General features: G+C 38.0%; 1 protein-coding gene and 1 pseudogene across 1 annotated transcript in view; both read right to left on the bottom strand.

Annotated features, from left to right (window-relative positions):
- cdh20.S (cadherin 20 S homeolog) overlaps nucleotides 1-15,056 on the bottom strand; it is a 265,825-nt gene that overhangs the window by 169,528 nt on the left and 81,241 nt on the right. The gene's annotated exons all lie outside the window — the stretch shown is intronic.
- LOC121395294 lies at nucleotides 10,704-10,792 on the bottom strand (annotated as a pseudogene).

Genomic DNA, 15,056 nt, shown 5'->3' with positions numbered 1-15,056 from the left:
CGTTCGAGAGACATAAGGCTTTCCAAATCAGTTGGATTTTCCTCCATAAAATGAAATATTTTTCTGGTATAAATTGATATACGATGAAAAATGGTAATTTTTCATTTTTTTTTGGTATTTAGCACTATAAATTTTTTTGCACAGGTGGAAATACATGAAAACTCAGGCAGATTTAGAAAGCTCAGTTTCTACCGAAAAAAACAATGTATAGTTTTCCTAGGTAAACTATAGGTTTCCCCTCAGAAAATGCCCCTAAAGTGAGAGAGCACAAAATGTTTCAAAAACGGCTGGCATTTCGCGTAACCAAAATGTGAAATTCTGCTGGCACTTAAAGGGTTAAGGGGGTAATATAGTGAGCAATTGCAGGGTTCACCTTTTTTTATATAATCCAAGTAAGGACAAAAACTGTAGAAAAGTATTGTTTGTCATTATAAAGTCAAGTTAACAACTAGTCTCATATAAAAACAAAATGTAAGTTCATTTTGTCTTAAAAAATCTCTGTTTAACTGTAACTGGAAAGACACATGCATTCTTTTTCAAGCCTGCCTATATTTAAGTGATCATTTCTGTTACTTGTCTGTTACAGTTTCATCATTTATCCTTCCAGCAAATTTCCCAGGATATTAAAACTCAATTATAACCTGCACCAGCAACCAACCATAATGTTTCTGCACCTGGCACAGGGGATATACTTACCTTGTCTGGAAAGCATTCTAACAGTAAATAATTCTACCTGGTACAAGAAACCCTTTTAACCTCCACCAGCACTCTGCCACATCGATATCATTAACATTTGTATCCTGATCCGGTCACCCATCAGCCAATTTATACCTGAACCAAAGAACTCTCGATCAATTGCATCCTTCAATGCTGTATGTAAAGGGTTTCTTAGGAGAAGAGTAAAACATATTGAAATGTTTATTTTTCTGTCATTGACACTGTATTTACAAGAGCAGTTTACTTTTCTAGAATTTTCATTTTAATTCTAACCAAGGTTTCTCCAGAAGGCAGGAAAAAACACAAACTCCACCATGTCCACCGCTATTCACTCCGGTAACTAGTTTTCATGGAATCCATGAATAGCTAGGTGTTTTTTTAGACTAAAGTGTACTTTCACCCTTTGATAAAACGAAGCTTTTATGTGATGTATGAATGGATAAATCCAATATTTTACATGGGCTGCTAGCGCCTTTTATGCAGTGCTTTGAAGCTTCCAATATGCAATTTTCTTTCATTTGTTATTGTAGCACACACATAAGTTAAGTGGAAAACATGGAAACTAATTAATGTTCCCAAGTAACCTTAAATACTGTCTTAGATAATTTTCTGTCCTAAAAGCACAATTACAGACTCTGATACTACCATGGTACATGAAGATTTCTCTACAACAGTACACTCACCATGGAAACCTGAAAATGTTCAAATGTGTATTTTGGAGCTGAAAACCCAAATGTGACAAGCAGTTTCCATTTATATAACTAACTCAAGACATGAGGGGGTATTGGGCGATCCTATGTTGGCTAAATATGCAGCCATTCGCATTATACTGCTCTAGAAGTGGGTGAATGTTATTATGTGACCATAATATGCTATTTGCCATATTGGTTATTTGTATTGTTTGAGTAGGTTGAGATATATTCTCATTATTATTATACTGTATTATGGGGCACATTTAAAAAAAAAAAAAAAAAAAAAAAAAGCTAAAACAGAAGACTAATGATTTTGGCTACTACATGGGTAAATTATAGATGTAATAACTTACCCTGGTGGTTGTCACGGCCGGCACCCAATACCAGAACAGGTGCCAAGTACCCTGGTCTCGGCCCGGCTTCACCAGTAGTGTGACCACCGTTGGGCTTCGGGAGGAGCCCTCAGCTTACTTGGGTGCCACCTGGACTTAACGAGGGGTACAAGGCGAGATGTTCTGGCTAGCAGAGGGGCACGGCAGGTAGATAGTCTTTAGGCCGAAGGTCACGGTACAAATGGAGCAGGCAAGAGAATCGTCAGACAGGCAGGGTCGAGGCAGGCAGATATCAAGAATCGTCAGGCAGGCAAGGGTCAAACCGGGTAATCAAACAGATGGGGTCAGGCAGAAAGATTAGTCGAGATGCAGGCAAAGGTCAGGATTCGGATATCAGAATAGTCAGAAACAGGCAGGGATCAAAACCGGAATAACAGATACAAGTTTCACAGGAACAGACAGCACAAGGATTCAGGAACGACCAGAATCAAGATTCTATCACGGGCACTGGCTGGGAGTAAGAATGGGCCTTAAATACCTCCGAATTTCGCGAAAACGTGCGCCAATGCGCAATGGCGTAATCACTTATTACAGTGGTCTTATGGTGCGGGGGGGACGCCCGCCACGCCGCTCCTCTTCTTCTGTGCACCTGTCGGGCGCATCTTCTTTATTTATAGGTGCATTCGCACTGGTGTGATGATGCCAGCGGGCAATGGTGCAAAATTCTAAAGTATTTAAAGAGACATTTTGTATTTTTTGATTGCCCGTTATAGGTTTATCTCCTTGAGTTCCTGGGTGCTATTTCTTCTATTCCTGATATCGGATACCTGTTTTTGACCCCTGCCTGCCTGACTGAGCTGACTTCTGTGATCCTGACCCCTGCCTGGTAAACCGACAATTCGTATTTCTGTATTCTGACCCGTGCCTGTCCTGACCATTCTTGATTGACCTGCCGGCTTTGACCCCTGCTTGTTTGACTCTGCTTGTTTTCTGCCTGCACCGACCCAGCCTGATTTTGACTACGCTTTCTGTCGGTGACCTTCTGCCCAAAAGAGTTTTGCATACAATCGTGCCCCTCTGCTCATCCAGAACCCTTTGCTTGGCTCCTCTCTTTATAAGACATGGAGGCATCCGATTAGCTGAGGGCTTCTCCCAATGTGAAAGGCGGCTGTTAAAGGTGGAAGCAAGAGCTGAGACCAGGGAGCCTAGCATTGGTTCTGGATTTTGGGTGCCGATCGTTACAATAGATTTAATATAAAAAAATGAAGACCAATAAATATGAAAGACTGAAAGAATACAAGAGAGTGGACTGAAACTAAAAGCAAATAAAGAAATGCCCTTTTCTGTAAAATGGAGTTTTGTCCTAGAATGATCTAGTAATAATTAACCAGTTGTAAAGGGTATGAGAATATCATCCTTACATATTACTATCTTTTTCTAGTTATTGTGGTTTTTGAGTAATGTCTAAAGCAAGTTTATTTTTCTTCATGTGACTTAATTTCCTCAAGCATTTTTGTAAGTTTTACAGCCCCCCCCTGCAGTAATCTACCTCTGTCTAAAAGGATGCCCTCGGCTGGCAGCTCCTTAGGGAATAAGTCTCAAAGATGTTTTGAAGGTAAATGGAAATCAAAAAGACAGCAACCTGCAGGAAGTGCACAACCCTTACAGCATGTTATGCAAACCGAAATGTTAGAATTCATAAAAGATAACAAAAAATCTAATAGTAAAAAAAAAGAAAACGAAAAAGAAGTGAGATAATGTTCTGCAGAATGTTCTTTAATGAAAAAGAAATACATTTCTTTTATAAAAATATTGTTTGGCTAAAAATACAAATGTAACAACAGATGACCACATATTTGGAAAATGACTTTGTGGGGCATTGTGTCTATTACAAAACCTTTATACACAAAAAATTATAACTAACATTTAAATGCATGGTAATAACACAGTATATCAGGTCTAGATTTCTTATTGACCTCTTCATTTAGATATAATGCTAACAACTTATGTATGTTTGAATGGAATCAGATTGGATGGTAGTAGGTTGAAAAATAAAAATGTCTTATTTGACTGGATGTGAATAGCTTAAACAAACCTATGCCTTGAATGGAGAACTGTAAATGGACTATGACTATAGTCATTCCAGTCTATAATACTTTATACTTATTTTTTACTTAAAATGATGCTGCCATTCAACAGTGCTGGAAAAGGCATCATTTAACAGACATAGAATAGGCTGAACAATAGTACTAAGATGTTTAAACTTTTGTTTAGCACTTTAATAATCCATTTGGATTTGGGAAAAGCTTTATCAAAAACATTATTTTTCCATTTGAAATTTTCAGAGATTTTCCTTTTTAAACAAACTCCACAATAATGTGCTACTAAGAAAATAAAATCACCACGGTATAGCCAAAAAGCTGTTAAATGTACTTATTGTTCCTGAGCATACATAGGAAGCACTGCACAATACTCATATTTTTCTTCTACCTTGGTAAAGCACATTATTGTTTCACTTTGGGTATTTGCAACATTCAGCATAAACTGTTTCAATAAGAGTAAAATCTATAATTTACAAGTACTCCAGTACATTGTATACAGTATATATATATATATAAGTACTAAGCAAACTGGACACATGCAATTGGCATTAGTGAAACTGCACTTTGTGTACCAATCATATACAAGTCTGATTTAAGAAAAACAGGTGCAACTTTTGCACAAGATTGAACATTTTATGGAAAGAGCAATTAAGTTTTGATTTTTAAAAACAATGTTGAATTGTTGCTAATAAAAAACTTGCAAAGCTCACCACTTAGCAATGAGACATCAAATACATGTAATATGTATATAATGCCATAAATCTATACACATTTACCTCTGCCCCCAAAGATGTCCATTTTGCCAATATGGAATGATGTGGGATAACAATATTGCTGAATATTGCTTGAATATTCTCTTCTGTGATATTGTATTATCACTTGCAAGGATAACCCATTTACTACACTGCTGCATAGAAACTCAGATCATTGCATGGCTGATTTAAAAAATGAATGGCAGCATTAAGGTACAGTAGCTTTAACCACTGTCCCTTAACCACCATTTGCTCAGTTGTTGCTGGATTACATTGAAATCTAAACAAAACCCATGCAGACAGAAGATGAAGACAAGAAGAAATACAAATGGCAACAGTTGTTAATCAGGATGCAGAATCACGAGTGTGAAATTAACTGTACATAGTAAGTTGCACTTAAATGTCATCATACCTGAGAAATAAGTTTGACATTCATTTTAGTTTATTGTCCATATCCATACATATTTGCCTTGGTGCAAACAAATGACCATTTATGCAGAATTCATTTTTAGGTGGTGGTGATTACACCACTAGCCAGTTGCAAGTTGAAATACATGTCATCAACAATATCTGAACAGTAATGGGAAATCTTCTCTCTTAAATATGGTAAGGTTTTGTGATACAGTCTCTATAACAACGTATACTGGTACCACGAAAAGGTGTATATGACATTTCTGCCATTCTGGGGTGATCCTGTATCACTCTTCATGTACAGATATAGGGCACTTGGCAATTCTTACCCATGTTTATTGTAAGACATGTATGGTCTAAATCAGTGTGCTCTTTTCCAGCATAACAGCAGCCTCAAGATGGTGATGCACCTGATGCAATTGTGTCTGATGTGCAGTTGTGCTTCTACTTTAACACCAATCAACACAATTGCAAAAGAAATGTTCAGTGCTGGGATGTCATCTACTCTATTTAAGCACAACTATGCTGTGTCTAATGATGCAGGTCAATGTGGGAACCCTAGATGTTAGAAAAAACTGAAGCTTTGTGCTAGTGCAAGAATGGAGCTGATGTGCAGCAACTGTGATTGCCCTTGGATCACAATCTCCATTCTTGGGTCACAGCTCCTACATTTAGAGCAGCTATTAATGGTTTAAACATATTGAGAAACCCCTGTGGTACATGATCATTATGATTTAAGGGCACACACCAGCACACAAACAATTATACAGCATACAAACATTTTGCATGGGCACATGTAATTTAGGTGGTTTGCCCAAACAAATACTGGACTCTACAAAATTTTAAAATATGTTCCTACAAATAAGAGGGACACGTACAGTTAGGTCCATAAATCTTTGGACAGAGACAACTTTTTTCTAATTTTAGTTCTGTACATTACCACAATGAATTTTAAATGAAACAACTCAGATGCAGTTGAACTGTAGACTTTCAGATTTAAGTCAGTGGGTTGAACAAAAAGATTGCATAAAAATGTGAGGAACTAAAGCCTTTTTTTTTTATCACTTCATAAAATTCATTGTGGTAATGTACAGAAACAAAATAAGAAAAATGTTGTCTCTGTCCAAAGATTTATGGACCTAACTGTATGTATTTCATGAAATGCAAATCTAATAAGCTACCAAACAACTTACAAACAATCTTTCTTTATGGCTCTCGAGACATTTCTCCATCCATGTATTTAGGCTATTATTAAAAAACTTCATATCTGTTCTCATTCAGCAATAATGAAATAATTATTTGGTCAGAAACTGTTGATGACAACAATAGACCAGATAGCAAGCTGCAGGTCTTGAAGAAAACTTATATTATATCAAAGCCAAATTATTTTTAAATATCATCTGAGTTTTGCTAGCTGCACATAAAATGATAGAGCATCTTAAGGCAAAAAAAAAAAAATTGACTATATTGTTTGACGTTTGACACATTCCGCTTAAAATTAGATTTTCATAAAGTTCAGTTGGGTCCCAACTGACATATTTAATATATAAACAGATGTCTAGTTTAGCAAAAAAAAAAAAAAAAGCACATTTATTTCATGATGCCAATGAGACCAAGAGATGTGTTTTTCGTACATTACCCAAATATTTTATGAAGGCTTTTCGAGGAGTAATTAATGTCTTCTTCATTCTTAATAAAATCTCCTGACAATGTTTGAGCAGCTGGTGTGCTATGTCAGAAGAAGACGAGAGTCTGCGTATTCCTGCTGACAGATCATGAAAAGTCGGAGCTACCTCTGGGCTGTTACAGACTCAAATACTATTTTCATCATAGCAACTTCAGTGCAGCTTGTAAAAAAATGGGAAAGAACAGTACGAATAAAATCTAGTGTATGTCATTATTTACCACACCACTGTGTAATTTTGCACTGCAATGCAATTTCAGCCACAACCACCAAATTTTTTATTACCACAATGCAGCATTTTCCCCATAATCCAAGTGTCACTGTGGTCACTAAGGGGAGAAACTCCTCATGCAAATATGGCTGATGCACCAAAAATGAGGCACATAAAATTTACTAAGTTTAGTTGTCATAATTTCCAGTGTTCCTCATCTGAGTAACATGTGTATCTGATTCTTGTGTAGAAAGTAGGAACCACTGGCACTCTGGGCAGGTGAATTTGCAGGGTAAACCCTTGCTCTTTATTTTTCGCAATAATAAAGAGCAAGGGTTTACCCTGCAAATTCACCTGCCCAGAGTGCCAGTGGTTCCTACTTTCTGCATTTACATTGGGGGTGGCCGTACCCTCCTATATTGTGCACTGGGCTAATCAGCAGAGGGAAGGCAAGGGTGTGCGCTGCTTCACTAGCTTCTTGTTCTGATTCTTGTGTGACATGTGTACACTGCATGGGACCCTTTAGCTGCCTTAAAGGAATTGTTCAGTGCAAAAATAAAAACATTTTTTCAAGATAGTTAGTCAGCTAAAAATTAAATCTATAAAGGCTGGAGGGATCCAATGTAATAATAATAACAGACAAAACTACACTACATCCTCCTTTGCAGCTCTCTAACCTGTTACCAGTCCGTAACCAGTAAGTGACTTGAAGGAGGGCCAGATGTAACAACTGTTCAGTCAGTTTGGCTTTTGAATCTGAACTGTGTCAGCAAACTACTGTAGATGAACAGTTTTGCCCCATGTGCCCCCCCTCCAAATCACTAACTAAAAGTTAGAACAGAAGTGTTCTGTTCTATGTTAGACATCTGTTTCCTCCAGACTTTATAGATTGCATTTTTAATATTATCTATATTAGAAACTTTTTTTATGTTGCACAGCCTATTTACCCAGTTTTGGGTATTAGCTGCATCTCCCTCCAAAAGAGAAGTTCAGCAGCCCTGCTGTTGGTCCTGAATCTGCCATGTTTCGATGATAGGAAATCCAAGTAGGCTGTCACCTAGCACAAGCAGTAGTAGCGTCTGTATCAGTCAGCCCACTGTGCAGTCATAGGAGAGAACCTCCTTTCTTCCTCTTCTAAACTTACATGTGCAGTACTCTGGCAAGGTCCTACCGCTGAAAATCACAGATTTGTAATTCTGTGGGGTTACTGTGAAAAGATTACCAAGGCATCATGCAACTCCTAGAAACAGGTGTTACTTGTGAGAGTTGCATGGATGGATGTGTGAAGTGTTCTAAAACTGCCGGGGTACAGATGTTATAACAACATTGTATGTAGCAGACAGATGGAGTCAAAGGCCCCCGCCTCTGTTCAGTGGTGGTTTCTCTACCTTGACACCTCTTGCTATGGGTTATTGCTCCTGGGCAAATGGGGAGTTCCATTTATTAAATGTCAAATTTTACTGGTATTAGAGCTTTTTGAAACCACAATCAACTCCATCTCTCTAAAATCACGAATGCCATGAAAGTTATTAAAAGGTCTGAATATATAAAATAAATGAGCAGAAAAAGTGCAGAAAAAATCCAAATACCTAAAAAAACCTCAGAAAATTCAAGATTTTTGGATAATTTTTTGGTCTCAAAAATTGGTTCCTTGCAGGACTCTATTCTATGGGACATCTACAGCTTTTACTTGGAGAAGTTTTGTTTTACAGTTTTTTTGTGGTTTTTACAAATAATAAGTCTTGACTGCTTAGAGTTTTAGAGAAATTATAAAAAAAATCTAGTGTTTTTAGAGAAAATATGACCCTTGCCATACCTCAAACGTGTTTACTACACTGCATTTATAATAAATGAAGCAGAAATGAATACTATATTCTTCATACAATAATTATCAATGCATTATTCATAAACATATCAATATTACTATGAGAAAAAATAAATCCCTTTCTCATCAGCCAAGGCTTCCAGCATGGTTGAGTGGTTTTGCTTGGTGAATTCCCTTTCTGAGGTCCAGCACTGGAGTGCTACATACAAAGGTGGAAATATTATCTACACACAGTGTTGAGATAAGATTATGAGGATGATGTTACCAGTCATATATTATATGGCTCCCCCATGTGAAAGGATACATTTTATACTGTAAATGCCCAATATTCTTCAGATGTCATCTTTATTGACTCTGTACATTATTGCAACAACATTGTGTTCCTTTATTGGTAACATTGCATTTAATGATAGATTTCGTCTGGGCTCCAGCTTTTATCTATAAAGGTTTTTATCTCTACAAAAAATAATTTTCCTGAAGTGGTTATCTATCATAGATACTTAATGTGGAATTCTTTCTCGTAACAAAGCCATACCACAAGGTCACTTAAATTAACAGGAAAGTATACCCAAGGCATATAAGTTGTCATTTTTAATGGCTATTCTTTTTGTTATACCAAAATGTTCTTTCTTTTCTTTCTTTTCTTTGTAAGTCATAGGTATAGACTTTCTGATGCATTGATGGATAGTGGTATGAACACATTCGATTAGTTGTAAATGATGTGATTTGTATTGACATATGATATGATTACTTACTTATAAAAAAATATTGTAATATAACGTTTAAATCATATCTGCATCTCTCTCTTATTTGTATGTGCATATATGATGTGGCCTCTGACAAAATATAGCAGAATATATTGGGAATAGCAAAAAGTATTATTTCTGTAAATTAAATGACTATGATATTATTTTTATCACGTGACATTAAGGGGTATAATATGTATTGGATCATTTCAAATTCAGCTTACAATATCTATGGTATGCAAATATACAAAATCATAGCCAAGACTCAAACAATGCCCTTTTACCCATTAAAATTATACTAGGGTATGCGTTGGATACCAGGAAACATATTTGTACATTTCAACAAAGTACCACAGAAGAAAGGAACTGCTAAAGAGAGTTATTATGTCCAACAAATTGAGTGTAAAATGAATGGTGTTGTGCTGGAATAAAGTGTGAACAAGGGAATCACATCTTGGTGTAATTAAATATTGGTTACTTCAATTAATAATTAAATTCATAATGTGAAAAAACGGAAATGAGTGTCATAAGCATTGTGAAAACCAAAAATAGTTAATTCAAGTGCTGATGGTGTGTAAAGTGCCAATTGTCTGGTACGCAATTCTCATTCCACTAATAAATAAATAACCAAATTAAAACATAACATTTAATGGCTCCTTTAAAAATAGAAAAAAATTAGGGAAAAATTCACAAGTTAAACACACTTAAAATTGTTATATTTATGCTGATCTGGTATCTATAATAGGTTGATATACTGGTCCCACCCAGATTTTACATCAACCTAAATGCCCTCTAGTTACACATAGTATGTTGTGGGGATCACAAGAGAGTATATGCGGCACAATGAATAAAGTGATTAATGGTGTGTATAGGAACGGCAGACAGACCATTTAAAAAGTAACATATCCTTAAAAACACATCACTACAGGCAAAAAAATTCAATACAGTGTGCAAACAAGGGTTAACTGCCACTTTGTCCTCTCAGAGGCACCTAAATAGATTTGGCTTATTCCCTATCACTAGTTATAGTGCAACACCTGGTATTGGAAAGGAGCAATTGCCCATGTGAGGAGTCTATGATTGTGATGAGGATATGGAAGGTCCGTCCGTCGTGTACCTGTATTTAGAAAAAGAAAGGATTTTCCAACATTCTGCCTCCCCCCTGAAGTGCTGTTCCCCCACCTCAACAATCGTTATTGCTGTGAATCTACTGAAGGATCTATACTGCCGAAAAGATATGGAACGAATTTGCATGTCATCCTTGCGCAGGAACCATGCTAATCTTCACTGTCTCGTTCCAATTTTAGTATATGTGCCTGCCTGTAGTGATGTATTTTTAAGGATATTTTACTTTTTGAATGGTCTACCTGCCGTTCCAATACACACCATTAATTACTTTTTTTATTGTGCATGAGATACTCTCTCGTGATCCCCACAACATACTATGTGTAACTAGAGGGCATTTAGGTTGATGTAAGATCTGGGTGAGACCAGTATATCAACCTGTTATTGATGCTGTAATCCCAATAATCTATACACCAGATCAGCATACATCTGTCAATTTTAAAACTTGTGAATTTTTCCCTAATTTTTTTCTATTTTTAAAGGAGCCATTAAATGTTATGTTTTAATTGGGTTATTTATTTATTAGTGGAATGTGACCTGCGTACCAGACAATTGGCACTTTACACACTATCAGCACTTTAACTTTATGAATTACATAGTTACATAGTTAAATCAGGTTGAAAAAAGAAAGACCATCAAGTTCAACCCCTCCAAATGAAAACCCAGCATCCACACACACCCCTCCATACTTTCGTATAAATTCTATATAACCATACCTATAGAGTTTAGTATCGCAATAGCCTTTTTATATTCTGTCTATCCAAAAAATCATCCAAGCCATTCTAAAAGGCATTAACAGAATCAGCCATCACAACATCACCCTGCAGTGCATTCCACAACCTCACTGTCCTGGCTGTGAAGAACCCCCTACGTTGTTTCAAATGAAAGTTCTTTTCTTCTAGTCTGAAGGGGTGGCCTCTGGTACGGTGATCCACTTTATGGGTAAAAAGGTCCCCTGCTATTTGTCTATAATGTCCTCTAATGTACTTGTAAAGTGTAATCATATCCTCTCGCAAGCACCTTTTTTCTGCAACCCCAACCATGACAGTCTCCCCTCATAATTTAAGTCTTCCATCCCTCTAACCAGTTTAGTTGCACGTCTCTGCACTCTCTCCAGCTCATTTATATCCCTCTTGAAGGAGAAGGAAACCTAGTCGGCGCAAAAACCCTCCCCCCTCCCCTGTGTTGCTTCCCCTCCCTCCTCCCCCCTGGCCTACCTGTCCCGCTGGGCAAATGCCCCTAACTTGTTACTTACCCTTCTGCGCAGGTCCAGTCTACGGAGTTCACCGACGCCATCTTCTTCCAAGCGATCTTCTTCCTGCTTTGACCGGCGCATGCGCAGTAGGAGCATTTCGCGAGTACGATCTACTGCGCATGCGCCATGCGCCAAAAGTCGGAAAACTTCGGGACTTTTGGCGCATGTGCAGTAGATCCATACCGGCTAAATGCTCATACTGCGCATGCGCCAAAACGCCGGTGAAAGCAGGAAGAAGATCGCGTGGAAGAAGATGGTGCCTGTGAACTCCGTGGACTGGACCTGCGCAGAAGGGTAAGTAACAAGTTAGGGGCATTTACCCAGCGGGACAGGTAGGCCAAGGGGGAGGAGGGAGGGTGGGCACCCAGGGAGGGTGGGCACCCACACACGGGAGGGGGGGAGGGTTTTTGTGCCGACTGGGTTTCCTTCTCCTTTAAGGACTGGAGTCCAAAATTGAACTGCATACTTCAGATGAGGCCTTACCAGGGACCTATAAAGAGGCATAATTATGTTTTCATCCCTTGAGTTAATGCCCTTTTTTATGCAAGACAGAACTTTATTTGCTTTAGTAGCCACATAATGACACTGCCCAGAATTCAACAACTTGTTATCTACAAAAAACCCTAGATCCTTCTCATTTAAGGAAACTCCCAACACACTGCCATTTAGTATATAACTTGCATTTATATTATTTTTGCCAAAGTGCATAACCTTGCATTTATCACATTGAACCTCATTTTCCAGTTTGCTGCCCAGTTTCACAATTTAGACAAATCACTCTGCAAAGTGGCAGCATCCTGCATGGAACCTATAGTTCTGCACAATTTAGTATCATCTGCAAAAATAGAAACAGTACTTTCAATGCCCACCTCCAGGTCATTAATAAACAAGTTGAAAAGCAAGGGACCTAGTACAGAGCCCTGTGGTACTCCACTAATAAAACTTGTCCAATTAGAAAATGTTCCATTTACCACCACTCTTTGTAGTCTATCTTTTATCCAGTTCTCTATCCAGGTGCAAATACTATGTTCCAGGCCAACATTCCTTAATTTAACCAGTAACCTTTTGTGTGGCACTGTATCAAATGCTTTAGCAAAGTAAATCACATCCACTGCCATCCCAGAATAGAGTCCCTGCTTACCTTCTCATGAAAAGAAATGACGTTAGTCTGGCAAGGTCTATTACGCATAAAACCATCCTGGCACACACTCATAGTATTATGATTTGCTATAAAGTCCAGTATCTTATGCTTTAATAACCCTTCAAAAAGCTTTCCTACCACTGACGTCAGACTAACTGGCATATAGTTTTGAGGCTGAGAACGGGATCCTTTTTTGAATAGAGGCACCACATTAGCAATTCGCCAGTCTCTCGGCACTATGCAAGACCTCAATTAATCCTGAAAAATTATGTAAAGAGGTTTGGCAATCACAGAGCTAAGCTCACTAAGTACCCTGGGAGGAATACCATCTGGCCCCGGACCTTTGTTTATCTTAACATGTTCTAGTCTCTTTTGAATTTCCTCATGTGTGAACCATGCATCATTAGTTGTATTACTAGAATTGGGACTATTAAGAAAGAAACCTTCATTAACTGGTTCCTCATTTGTGTAGACAGACGAAAAATATGAATTCAGAATCTGTGCTTTTATTTTGTTTTCATCAACCAGCTGACCCCCCTCTGATACTGAAGGTCCCACCCCTTCCTGCTTCATTTTTTTTTACTATTAACATGTTTAAAAAATAATTTTGGATTCTTTTTACTGCTTGCTGTAATATCCTTTTCCATATCAATTTTAGCTTGCCTTATAGCTTCTTTGCATGATTTATTGGTCTCCTTGTACCTTATAAATGATTCGGCTGTCCCAGCTAACTTGAAAGCCTTAAAAGCACGTCTTTTCTTACCCACCTCAACACCAACACTTCTATTGAACCAAAAAGGTTTTGCTTTGCAACAACGTTCCTTGCTTACAAGGGGAATATACTGACATGTATATTTATGAAGCAGAATTTTAAAGACTTCCCATTTTTGTTCTGTGTTTAACCCTGTGAAAAGCATTTCCCACTTAATATGTTGCAGAGATGCCCTTATACTGCCAAAGTTTGCACGTCTGAAATTTAGTGTTTTAGTTACTCCCTTATAGAATTGCTTCTAAAAAGGAGACCATGTTATGATCACTATTGCCTAAATGCTCATCCACACAAATGCTAGAGATGAGTTCAGTATTATTAGTTATTACATGGTCCAAAAGTGAGTTATTCCTTTCAAGATTGTCAATTGACCGCAGTGTTGCCATTTGTTGCTCTAGTGCTCTGACTCGAGCCTCCAAAGTGGCAATTTGCTCACAGCCACCACAGAGGTTTTTTGGATCTCTTGTTCCAAATCTGCATACATATGACAGATTGTGCACTGAGTCAGACCTTCAATCGTACCAGCACTCATTATCCAAATTACAAAAAAAATTAGGGTTTAGAACAAACTTTTGACATAGTTTGAACTTCCTTTAGTTTGAAACTCTGGTGTTTGTAACTCCACTTACAGATCCCCCACTTACTCCGATGTTTGTAACTCCACTTACAGATCCCCCACTTACTCCGGGGTTTGTAACTCTACTTACAGATCCCCCACTTACTCCGGTGTTTGTAACTCCACTTACAGATCCTCCACTTAAAGAGCAAACACTTAAGAACAGCTAGAGCAAGTTCCACTGGAGTCCCAGGGGTTCTATTTATACAGTCTGTTCAGGTGCAACTAATCAAACCCCACCCGCTCAAACTGAGGGAAAACTAACTGCAAAGTAAAGCAGGTTGTGACAAACTTGATGTAAGCACACTAGCACCAATCTAAATCGCCGGGTAGGATGGCCCTCGGAGCACTTCGTTTTCCGAAGTAGCCCGAAGTTTCCTCGTGAGGCAACTTCGGGTGACTTCGGAAAACAAATCGCTCCGAGTGCCATCCAACCGGCTAGAGTCTAAATCGGTACTCGCCAGTTTGGGGAGATTAGTTGCCCAAAGAAGAGGTGATTTGTAGCCTGGCGACTAAATCTCCCATGAATCTTTGAGTGTGTCTCTGCCCTAAGAAAACAAAATTCTACAATGAAGTGTATATTTGAAAATGGACATGGGCTTATGTCATATTTAACCAATGCAAATTGTACTCTTTAAAAGGAAATTAGGGCCTTGACAGGGTACGTTGCCATTCCAT

The sequence above is a fragment of the Xenopus laevis genome, chromosome 6S (genome assembly GCF_017654675.1).
Source record: "Xenopus laevis strain J_2021 chromosome 6S, Xenopus_laevis_v10.1, whole genome shotgun sequence".
NCBI lineage: Eukaryota > Metazoa > Chordata > Amphibia > Anura > Pipidae > Xenopus > Xenopus laevis.
Note: the sequence above shows the minus strand (reverse complement) of the source record. Positions and strands in the feature narration are given on the sequence as shown.